Raw genomic sequence first — 11,926 nt, 5'->3', positions numbered from 1 at the left:
GGCCCGGGGCCAGCGCGGGACACGGCCGGGGCTGCCGCGGCCGGGCGGGCGTGGGGCAGAGCGCGGCACAGCAGCGAGCGCAGCCGGCGGCAGGGGGGGCACCGCGGCCGCGGAGGGACGGTGAGCGGCCGCCTGCAGGTCAGCGGGGTCCCGGGGGCGCGGGGGACGGGCGGGCTGCCCGGGGGTGCATCCCTGCGGGGCCGCATCCCTGCGGGGCCGCATCCCTGCGGGGCTCCCCTCGCTGCAGGGGCAGCCGGGGACGGGGACAGGCATGGGCCAGGCACAGGCAGGTGCAGCCCTCGGGGCGGCCTCGGCCACCGCTCCGCAGATGGGCAGCCGCCGACGGAGCCGGACGTGGGGACCGTGAGCGCTGGGGAGCCGCGGGGCTGAGATAGGGAAACTTGTGCCTCCTTCTTAACGGGGAGCTGACGGGGGACCGTGTCACTGAGTCGGGGTTGGGTGTTTTTCTTTTTTTGCAACGTGACTGCGGTGCGTGCAGCAGATTGGACTAGCATGATATCCTCGCTTAGTTTATTGGCACGAGATGAAATAATTTATGTCCTGCTATGTCCTTCTGTGCCGTACAGAAACCTGCTTTATTCTTGCACTGTAACCAGCACCGGGTTACTGGTTAACTTCTTCAATAGTTTGTGGCATGGAAATACAAGCTTTACAAGAATAAGTAAAGTAGGAGGGTTCATAATAACTGCAGTTATACTTGTAACTGTACCTGGAAAGAAAAATTTGCTCTATGGACCACTTCTGATTATTGCTATTTAGTTGTGTAATGCTTAGATACACATGGTATTTACTGTGCTGAAAGGATCTGGTCTTCAATTTGAGGATCTAAAAGGCTGGGAAACCAGTCCACTGGTTGATTCTGAAAGTCTTCTAGCTTTCAGGCACCTGAGAAAGCCTTGTGGATCTCTAAGAGTTAGTAAACTTCCTTGGAAGTTTTCCCCAAACCTTACTGATTGTGGTGGTTATTATATATCACTCAAATATTTATTCGAATACATAATACTGAAGTAAAGGATGAGCACAAAATCTTTATTTGAAGAATTGTGCTAAGTAGTTTCCTTAGAAAATTTAGTTTTCAACACGAAGACTTTGACAGGATACAACATGTTAAAGATGTGCAAAATCAAGACAAATTTCATTTGGGGGATGCATAACAGGAGTGTTGCAGATGTGTGATAGCATCTCTTGGTAGTTGTGACTTTGGGGTTTGTATCTGGTATCAGTACTATCCGGGATTCTGGAAACCAAAGTTCCAGCAGCATCTTACCAGTTTGGCAGGAGATGAGTATCAAAGGTGGTCAGAGATCTAGAAAACATAATCTATGGGAAAACAATGAAAGAGCTGGAATGTTGCGGTCTAGGGAAGCAAAAACTGATGATAGATGTGATAACAATCTTTAACTGTGTAGTTGGTTGCTGCAGAGTGTTGGGAAGCAAACTCTTCTCTACATCCCGTGGAGGCATGACAAGAGCCAGCTTGCTGAGCTGCTGCAGGAGAGATTAGGTTAAATTGGTAGGGAAAGTCCTGTCTAATTGTACAGGTAATTGAGCATTGATTGTCGAAACAATCGCTTACCATCAATACTTAAGACAAATGTGATCCTGCCTTCCTGTTGTCAGAGATACTAAATGACCTCTCCAGATCCTTAAAGATTCCAAGGGTGGCAGAGGCAACTAGGAGGCCAGCCTGTGAACTCATACACTCTTAATGATGATCATGCATATCAAAGAGCCAACTTTGTGAGGTGAACACAGCTCAGTGATCCATTCATAATATTTCACTCCCATGCCCAACTTTTATACTAGATTTTGTGATTCTTCTCCCTTCTGCTCAAACAGCATTTGCTGTTGAAGTCTGAGAGCAGTGGTGAATGATCTGCTGATGAACATCACATCTTGGTTTGGCACCACCACAGCCAGTAAACTGGCTTATTGGTAAATTTTAGGAAATTTCAGCTTAGTTTTGAAGTACAGTTCTGCAAAGCGCATCACATTGTTTCCTTCAGGTCCTCAGTAATTACCAGAGTGGCTCAGGAAGTCCATGAGGCAGAACTACTTTGGTTTAATTAATGTCTGTATTGGCTTTGATTATCATCTTGGAAGGTACTCAGAATATAATTCAGTTCTTAAACGTACTTTGAAATCTGTAGTTTGTCCTACTGCATTTAACAAAGTTTTGCCCGGTGCAGTTATTAGCCAAACTAATTACAGAAGTAGCTGACTGAAATGAGCTTTTCTTCCCTTACCTCCATTGCCTAGAGTTTTTTGCTGCTTTGCTCAATATTTATTCTTTTATTGTGTTATTCTTTGCATTGATTATGAATTTAAATGTTAATTACATTAAAAATTCTACCACATTCTTTGCTTCCAGAAATTAGCTTCCCAATCCAAAAAAGGATCACTTAAGTTTTTTTAACGTCCCTATTTTATAAGAGTGGGAACAGACAAGGTCTATCTGTCTTTCTAGATTATTTATTATTATTTTGTGTCTCTGTGTTCTGCCCTTACTATTTGGAGAGGCATTGAATAAAACTGATTCAATCTTTCCAGGGTCTCTTTATGAAAAAAGAGACCCTTTCAATGCTCTTAGTAATCTGTTTTATTAAGATGTCTTTGTTTCTGCCTTTTTTCTCTTCTTTGAGCTGACATGACCAGACCTGAGCCCAGTAACCCTGCTGAAGACGTGCTGTTCCTGAGGCATCTTCTGCTCCTTGCTTCTCAGCTGCTTTCCATCACACCCGCGGTGGCGTGGCAGGCTAGAGTGCTTGAAGTAACCAAGATATGCTGTATAAAATGTCTTTCGTTTGTTTTTTCTGGTTTGTTGCTCTGGACCCTGTCAGAGTTTCTCTGAATCATGTTAAAGGATGAATTTTGTCAGGGCACAGTAGGGGGGGCTCCCCATGGAGGGGTGTCAGGGACAAGCCTGACCTGTCCCACTGCCCCAGCACAGAGTCTGGAGGGCACCAGGGCAGCCCCAGCCCTGCACATCTGGTACCACCCTGGGAAAGAGGCCAGGCTGGGATGTGGGTCTGCGCTGGGACCTGGATTGATGAGGCCTATGGCCAGCCTAGGCTGGGCTGTGGCATTGCTGGGATAGGGGCTGATGGCCCCGGAGGGCTGACATGGGGCCTCAAGTTGTGGGAAGGGACTGGTGAAGGCCTGTTGGTGCCATGAGCCCATGACACATTTCAGAGCTTCAATGATCCAAATTTTGTGTTGAAAACGTGTGAAATCTACCCATTAGCTCAGTAGTGGGTATCTGAAATATCTGAAAATGTGGGCTTTAGGGAGGGTGAGCCTACACAGACTGGAAGGCAAACTTTGCCATCTGTCCCAGGGTGACAGTCACAAAGAGACTGCCTGAGAGTTTAGCTCTCCCAGTTACACAAACCAGCGTGGCCTCTAGAAGCAGTATTTTGCAATGGAGAAGTGTGTGCTTGAGCACCCCATTGTTCTGCAGCACCTCCTTGGCCTGCCTGTCCTGCAGTGTGTCGGGCGTAGGGTTTGCTGTCTGCTGTGCACACCCTGCATGGAGAATCCAGTGCACCTCCCTGAGCGCCGGCGGCAGCCAAGTTCGGATCTTTGGGTTGAAGGTGGCTCCACCAGCCAGGTCTTCTTGTAAGTAGCCAATGCTACTTGTCTGGGGTAAAACCCCATAATAGTTGAGGCTTGACATTTCTTCCCTGCTTTTGCCCATGAAAATAGGCTGAGCCTTTCAAGGCTTCTGTGTTCCTTCATTTAGAACTGGTCTGGCTGTGGAAAAACACAATGTATGGTAGAAGAAAACTTAGGCCTGTGGGAGCATAGAAAAAATGTCTTGAGAGACTTTTTTCCTCTCGCTGGTTTCTGTGGTACAGGGATACTGTGAGACTTAGAAAAGAAACTGTTCCAAGTTACCATCAATGTGCACAGGCATTGTTTTAAAGCTATGCTGATTGATTTAGCCTTCGAGGGTAGATGTCAGGCGTACTATTCATGAATAACAGCAGCTAGAGACCAGGGAGATGAGCAATGTTGATCATACTGAAGAATAATGTGAGTGCAAAGGAGAGTACAAAATAAATATGTATCAACCTTTTGGAATTTTGTGTGATTTATATAATTTTAGTGTTGGATTGAGTAACTGATCTTTTCATCAGTGTGTTTCATGCTGTAGTAAATGAGGATTTAAATAGTGAGAAGTTAATAGCTGCTCTAAGTAAAACACACAGGCTCTGGAATGAGACCCAGTCTCTATAACTAAGAACATGCAAAAATTGCAGGGAAGTTTGTTTGAACTTGATGGGGTGCAAAATAAAACTATCATTATGCCAGTGAGATTCACATTTTTCCTTGAATTTTCTGTCTGTTCAAAACAAGCCTGTTGGGTATACTGTAATCTACTGAAATCTACATTTCCCCTTGTATATTTGTACTTGAAGGTCTCTTCATAATTCAGATTTTTGTATTCCAAGATTTTTCTCTCTCCTGTGGTTAGTTCTGGTAGCTTGCTCTGAAGCTCTAGTTTGAACTAATAACAAAGAGAGGCTGGAGGCTTCTTAGTAGTGACAGAAATAAACACAGATGTGGCAAAATGAGTGGGTTATGGAGATCACAGAGGGGAAGACAAGGAGGGACTGGGATGAACTGCAGGTCCTCTAGGGCAGGAAGGGTTGAGAAGTGGCCGCAAGGCCCTTTGCCTGTTGAACTAGTGGTGGGGGTCTTCTGGCAGCTGACAAGGGGACAGAGGCATGAGCAGGGCTCGGGGCATTTTTAGGACAGGGAAGGTTTGGCAGAGATTTGTGGCAGCAGGGTCTGTTTTATTTGCTCACACTTTCCATCCAGACCAATTCTTCTCATTGTCTTTTTCGGTGTCCCACCTTGTGGGGTGCCTTTTGTCGCCTCTGCAGTCACCCATTTTTACTCAAGCTAGCATTTTATCTTTTCTTCTTCTTTGCCCCCTGCCAGTCCCTCCCAAGTTTTAGGAAAAGGGCTGGGATCTCAGTGTCACTTGTTCTGGCTGCTGGGAAGGTGATAAAAGGAGGTATGAAGAGAGGTGAGGGGCCTGTGAAGAGGTGAAGAAAGCACTTCAGTAACCGTTTAGAGAGAGATTTACTCCTTCTGGAGTCCTGCATGGCATGAGAGATGTCTGGCAGGGAGGTACAGCAAGTCTGCCTCACATACACTCATGTGTGTCCTTGGAGATGGTGGCACAGTACTGTGTAAATAGGTGCTAATCAGCGGTTCAGGATGTACCTCTGCCATTCTCATCTTCTTCAGCATAGGTAAAACCTGCTGTAGAAGTGGACTGCTTGCTCACAAGTATGCAGGTTTGTCTGTGGGTGTAAAAGATGTTGAATGAAGAAGTGATCATTGGTGTTTTATATGTTTTAATCGGGAAGTTAAGATTATCTGGGAGGGCTTTAAATGTGGCATATACACAGCTGTATATGTGCTGTGTGATAAAACTTGTAGGATATTTAAAAAATATTTTTATCTGTTGAATATGCTAGAAAAGTGTCTTTACCCAAGCTGCCTTTGAAAGGGAGAAATTGAGTTGTCAGAATGAAGAGTGCCCCATCTTTTTTGGTTGGAGTGTACGTTAACACTGCCATTTGACTAGCCCAGAACATTTTTGTATATTTTGAAGACTGCTTACTCTACCCAAAGCTCTGTATTTTTTTGCATTTAGTCCAACTTACCCAATATACAATATTGATTTACATTATCCAAACTGAAAGTTCTTTTCTCTTTTGTGTAAATCTTCAGAGCCATGGTGATGATAAAACATGTCCTAACTTGCCTGAATTCATTTTTATCTGACATCAACAGAAAGTGGAAGAAAAAAACAAACCCTGAACTCTAGTTTGAAATTAAGCCAACAATTTTTAAAGCATGCCAGCTCGTATTTTCCAAAATATGTTATAACAATCTGTACTTTCTTCATTAAGTAAAGTTAATGGTTTCCAAAAGTTTTCTTTTCAGTCAACACTGTTTCAGCATATAAAAATGATCCCAATTAAGGTGGCTTGAAGACACATAAATGAAGAGTTCTGCAGCTGGTATAACAGCAGGAATACATCTAGGCTTTGCCTCTAATAGACACTTGGGAAGTCTTGTCAAAAGTACCTTGTGCTTCTTTTGGTCTCAGTAGGTAATTCCAATTCCCACCCCGTTATGAGCTCCCTAATTTCACAAGAGCTTGCAGGATCATGTATGGAGAGGTCAAGATAAATTTGCATAGTTGTATTAAGAGTACAATTTATAAAAATATCAGATTATTGGGCTCACTTTAAAATCTGTGGTATAACCTTTGCTTCAGAATTGTATGAACTTTTGCCAGAGTAGCAGAGGAGTTGCCAGCAAGCATGATTAGCTTTCTAGACTATGAGTGTAATGCATACATTTGAGGGAAGATGTATGAAGTTGTACTTAATTCTTTTCCTGGTACTGGACACTGTAAAGATTCAAATTATAGGTGCAATTAGAAAAGTACTGCCCTCAGTGCTCTCAAATGTATTAATATTTTTTCTTAGTCTTTTAACCACCTGGGATACCCTGGGTGACTCTCTTGGAGCTGTGGCCCAGAGAGACTCCATGAGACAGAGATCTAAGCAAGGCTGTTCAAATCTCTTCCTTGACCAGATCAGTATGTTCCTCCTTACTTGCACTTGGGATCTGACCCTGGTTTTCTACTGTTTCCCCTTTCCTCATGGTACATAGAAAAGATAGAATAATATTCCCAGTTGATTAAAAGGGCAGAGGAGAAAATAAACAGTGTAAGCATAGCTGCAGTGTCTCGTGTGGAGAAGAGGAGGCAGACACGTCTGTGCAATGACTTACAGGGTGGGTGAATTACACAGAACATGACTTGATAGAAGAAGCGGAAATGGACCATGCAGAACTGTTAGTATTGTGAATTCACTCCTTTCTCAACTGTGGGAAATGTTCAAAAAAAGTATGCTTTGGGAAGTGGCTCTGAGATTAGACTTTATGCCCAAGATAAAAACCCAGGGAATGTTACATGATGCTGGACTTCCATTTTATCAGAGGTTTGATTACCCATGGAAAGTGGGCATGGGAGTCTCTAGCTCTTAAAATCGGGCTTGATAGCACAGGACTGTGAGGGGTAAAGTAGATCACTCCTGGCAGAATATAAGCTGAACTGAATGTCAGTGTTTCAGAAAGAAGCTGTGTGCCTTCTTTTCCTGAGTGGAATGGTATCTGACTAGTTATCACATTTTGCTTAAAAAGTTTCCATTAGGAGGGAGCAGAACTGGGTGGGTGAGAGAATGTTTGAGATACGTGAGATTCACTGGCAACTCATGGGATAGAACAATGTGGAAAAGTACAGCCAAGAACACTGGAGTTAAAGTGCAGCCCTTCATAGCAATTTATTTTAAGTGAAACTGTATGTGAAAACATAATAATACCAAGAGTTCATATGTGGAGGGGAATTTTCAAAAACAACACCCTAATTATCTTTCCTACTGAAAAGAGATTGAAATTCTCGCCTACTGAAAAGAAGTTCTCTTTTTATTTCAGAAACTGTCACTTGCAGAGAAAGTGAGCATCAAATGGCAAGCCTAAGAAAACCAACCAAATAAATTAAATGGTTTTTTGAATAGTTCTGTCTGGAAGTTAAGAGTAAAAGAAAAATGGGGAAATAATGCCAATTAGGAGACTTGGAGGCATTTTTTCCTATCCCTGAAAAGTAAAATTGAGAATTCTTCAGGTCCTATGTAGAATGACACAAGCCATGAGAAGTCACTGATGATAGAATGTATCTAAATGCTGGTGATATATTAAACTGTGAAAAATATACCCTTGCAGTACAATAGAAGACAAAATGATAAAGGAGTTTTTTGCTGTTTTATTACCATGGAAAAGAATAAGGGGTAGGGAAGGGGAGGAAGATTTACTGAATAGGAATAACAGCAAATTCTTTTTAAAGGTCCTAGACAATGGAGGTTTATGTTTGTTATTCCCTGGTGAATTTTCAATGAGGAGAAAGGAATGTAATTGTATGCCCTTGTGATTAAGTCCATTTGCTGTACAAAGGGGCCCACATGGCCATGGCGTGCTCATGACTGGGCTGAAATGAACATTGACAAGTTTTGCCAAAAAGGGGAGGGAAGCCGGAACGCAGAAGATTTCATTAAGGAGCTCAAAAGAGAGGACAGCTGCACCTAATTTTCAGAAGCACATAGTTGTCTTCGAGGAAGCTAAGCAATACAAAGAATAAAGATTAATTTTTATTTCCTGAAAAGTAAAGACATTCCATTTATTTTATCTCTTATTTTCTTTTCTGATCTGGATTTAAATAAGGTATTTGCCCTCAGAAGAGGTGTTTCTAGAAAGGGAGAATTTCTTCTCTATGTATGCATAAGTATACCTGCTGAGTACTCACTGTTGTTATCAGTAGTTCATAGTTTGATGGTACCTGACAGTAGTAAGTAAAAGGCATTCAACAAAACCATCCTGGAGCTGTCCAATACTGAGCATTTCCTTTGAAGAAGACTTGATTTTCTCTGTTCTTCAACACTTGACCACATGCAGTTTTGGATTTGTTTCATGGTCGCTGTATCTGATTTTTAAATAGATTTGGGTGTACATGTCTCCTGCTGATGCAGAATTACTTATAGGATGCCTTTGAAAAGTTGGGCAACTGCAGGCAATTAAATCTCGCTCAGAAATCAAAGAGCTATGAGAATTCTGTTATATGGTGATTTCATTCGGAAAACTCTGCTACATTAATACCACAATAGAACTCAGACACTGATGATTGACACCTGAAGTAAATATATAATCACTGTAAATAATGAACCTATTTTCTTTGAATAAACAGGAAGTACCCTTTCCTGGAAATGAATAGGTCAAGATGTTGAGTACCATGGTAAATGGTACCATGGAAAATATTAATAATTATTACAATAATTGTTATGAAATAATCCTATGTCCTTTTGAGACACAGACATTTTCCTACTTTTTTCCTGACATAGTTATTTTCTAGGTGGTTTTTTTTTTTTTTTGCTTATAACTTTTTCACTAGTTGATATTTTCAATCTATTTTTGTTTTCATGGAAGCTTATTTTACAACATGACTGAAATGAAACTGGCTTTCTGTATTTGTATTTGCACTTTTTTCTCCTTTAATACTGTCTGAGAACCAATAATCACGTACATAGAGTTCATCTTCAACAAGTCCATTCCAAAACATATATGTTAGTATTGATTTTAAAGAGCTAAAATATAAAGCAATGCTTATATATTATGTTATAGTTGCTAGTTACTATGGCTAAATTATAGCTAAACTGTGTGAATTCTGATGGATTATATAGCCCAGATAAGAACCAAGAATGTAATCACACATTTTGGAATAAGGCTCAGAGACAAGAAAATCCATTTGAGTCAGAGTGGATCTATTTCTTATAGTTTAAGTACGGGAACAGTATATGATACTATCTACACCATATTTGGCTCTTGATACTATGCCAAAAAATGCTTTTTTTTTTAAGGAGATGACCGTTAAACAAAATCAATCTGAGATTGTAAATAACCATATGAAATTATTTAGCTTATTGTGTGGATTATCTAGAATTCACGTACCACTTATGTAATTACTGAGGTCTTAATGTACCTGCAAATACCACAATTTTTGCAGTAACAAATACAACTTCTATAAAATTACCCTGAATGGATTAAGTTAGCATTCTCATAGGATTCAATATTTCAGTAGTTTTGTATTTTGTAAATGTATTATCAAAATTGGAGGAATAGAATTTCAAAGAATACTTCTTTTTGTTTCTTTTACATGAAAAGCAATGTTAAGTGGAGGTTTGAGCATTGCATATCATTCTGTAACTGGAAATAGAATAGCTGGTATTTAAAGTTTCAGGTTATACGATGTAACGTGTATGCTTATTTATTTTGATGGCTTCCTGATCTGTTTTGTTTGCAGGCCCAATTATACAGACAATACTCTGTTTATTTAGGCCTCAATGCAACAAATTACAGACCAGGTGCAGATTTTATGATCCATTGAAATCACTATTCTTTTTTTCTTTTGAGTGGAAACTGCAGCCTATTCAGTCATTTTAAGTTGAAGAAGTCACATTCTGTCTGCACAATAATTGGTTTTGTCTAAACCCACAGATGCAAGTTTTACAACTTTCAGGTAAATGCTGTGTTTATTTTTACGTCTGTGTTAAATTTGACATGTTTTTTATACTTCAGCACAGAATGTAGACAATAGCGTACTTTAATGAAAAGCAATTTGTCCATCTCTCCCTTAGTATTAAATTCTGTACAAAATTCTCTATATTCTTTGGCACAGGTAAGATAACATTATTACTGGCTTGTAGCCAATAGCACACTTAACAGGTTCTTTAGGATTTTCCTCTTCAGGATGTCTCTGAGAAGAACTGGAGAAGTGTCTCTCTGACACTCACTCAGTGATGCTCTGTAGTGCTGACAGCCAAGACTTGCCTGGCAGAGGCGGTGCCTGACTCCACACTACCTTCACCACCAGGAGGTTGCCCTCTGGTACAGAGGTTTCAACAGCTCTTAGTCATACTGTGTTCTTACCTCTTACCTTACTAGAGGATGTAAATATACAAATAAACCTTTATTGCATTTTTGAACCTGTCTTTCTTTAATGTGAATTAAGTCTGCTAAAATATTTTCTGTGAAGCAAACTTCATAGATTGGGAACATCATAGAAAAGGGACTATGTTTAGAAACTTCATCTGGATCCATTTTGATTTCCTTTTGTGTATGTTGTCTAACATAAATTATTTATTGCTATACATTGACTAAGTTGGGTATATAACTCTTTTCTCTTTATTTTTTTCCATGTGTATTAAATGGTTGTTTATGCTGCAGTCTTACTATATTTTCAACAGTTTATCAATCCCACAATTTAAAAGCTAATAGATATTTTCTAATAACACCATAAAAATTATTATGAATCTCATCATCATTATGAACAAATATAAACCAAATTATGTTAGTTCTCCATAGCATAAATGCAGGCAATGATAAATCTCTAGATCTTGGGTTGTACCACAACAAGAACCAGCAGCACCTAATTTTGTACTAACTGCTTTGTAACTGGTATTTATAAATTAACTGGAGCAAAAAATGTGAAAACTTGCTATTATTACCTCCAGTATCTTTAGTGTTCTGATGAAAAATGGTCAGACTCTTGGGAATGTTGGCAGACTGTTAAGAACTGGATATAATTAAAAAGGATCACTCCCAAAAGGAAGGCTGCAGAGCACCATGGTCTGAAGCGTCTCTGCTGACAATGCTGTTAAACCGTGACTTTTAATTTACTGTAGGAAATACAAATTGACATTCAACACATGCATTTATCTCCATAAGCCTTCTTTATATGAGGTCACTAAGACTTCATGCATAGTGCTTTTGTCCAACTGTATAATCCTTAGCTTCCAGTGCCACAATAAACCCTAGAAACACTGCAGGTGTTTGCTCTGAAATGCTGTAAATGATGCTCAAGATGTGTTCTTGGGAACACAAAATGTATTAGGTTTCCCTCTTGTGTATGAATTCATCTTTTTAAACAAATGAACAAGTAAAGCTGAAATCTACCACTTTTCTAAGAGCATGAGTTTGATATTAAAAAAGAAAATCTCATCTCAAGTTGAATAGCTCTGGAATATGATTGAAAATGCATTTGGCATCTTTAGAAATGTCAAATTTCTGGTACAAATAATAATTTATTCCTTTTAATTTTTTTTTTTAAACTTTGTATTAAAACTTACAATAATATAAAATCTGGTTTTTTTTTTAAATTTGTGGTATTCCTCTGAAAGCTAAGTTGTACACCTGGTTAGGCAAGAAAGCACAACCTGTACTTTGTTTAGGCCTGTTACCATCAATATACTGGGTAAGCAACTTGCCA

The 11,926-nt window shown here is 40.1% G+C and overlaps 1 protein-coding gene across 3 annotated transcripts in view; it reads left to right on the top strand.

The window, feature by feature from the left end:
* The first annotated feature begins 41 nt into the window (after nucleotides 1-41).
* The window catches only part of COL21A1 (collagen type XXI alpha 1 chain), a 96,638-nt gene continuing 84,753 nt past the window's right edge, over nucleotides 42-11,926 (top strand). For all 3 annotated transcript variants that reach the window (XM_042016966.1, XM_042016965.1, XM_042016967.1), the window contains exon 1: nucleotides 42-138. The gene's annotated coding sequence lies outside the window, so the exon portion shown is untranslated. The remainder of the gene's footprint in view (nucleotides 139-11,926) is intronic.

This window comes from Corvus kubaryi, unplaced genomic scaffold (assembly GCF_017639235.1).
Source record: "Corvus kubaryi isolate FWS band 111438036 unplaced genomic scaffold, C.kubaryi_AGA036_p1.0 split3-73, whole genome shotgun sequence".
Taxonomy (NCBI): domain Eukaryota; kingdom Metazoa; phylum Chordata; class Aves; order Passeriformes; family Corvidae; genus Corvus; species Corvus kubaryi.
This window is presented reverse-complemented; position numbering and strand designations above follow the sequence as displayed.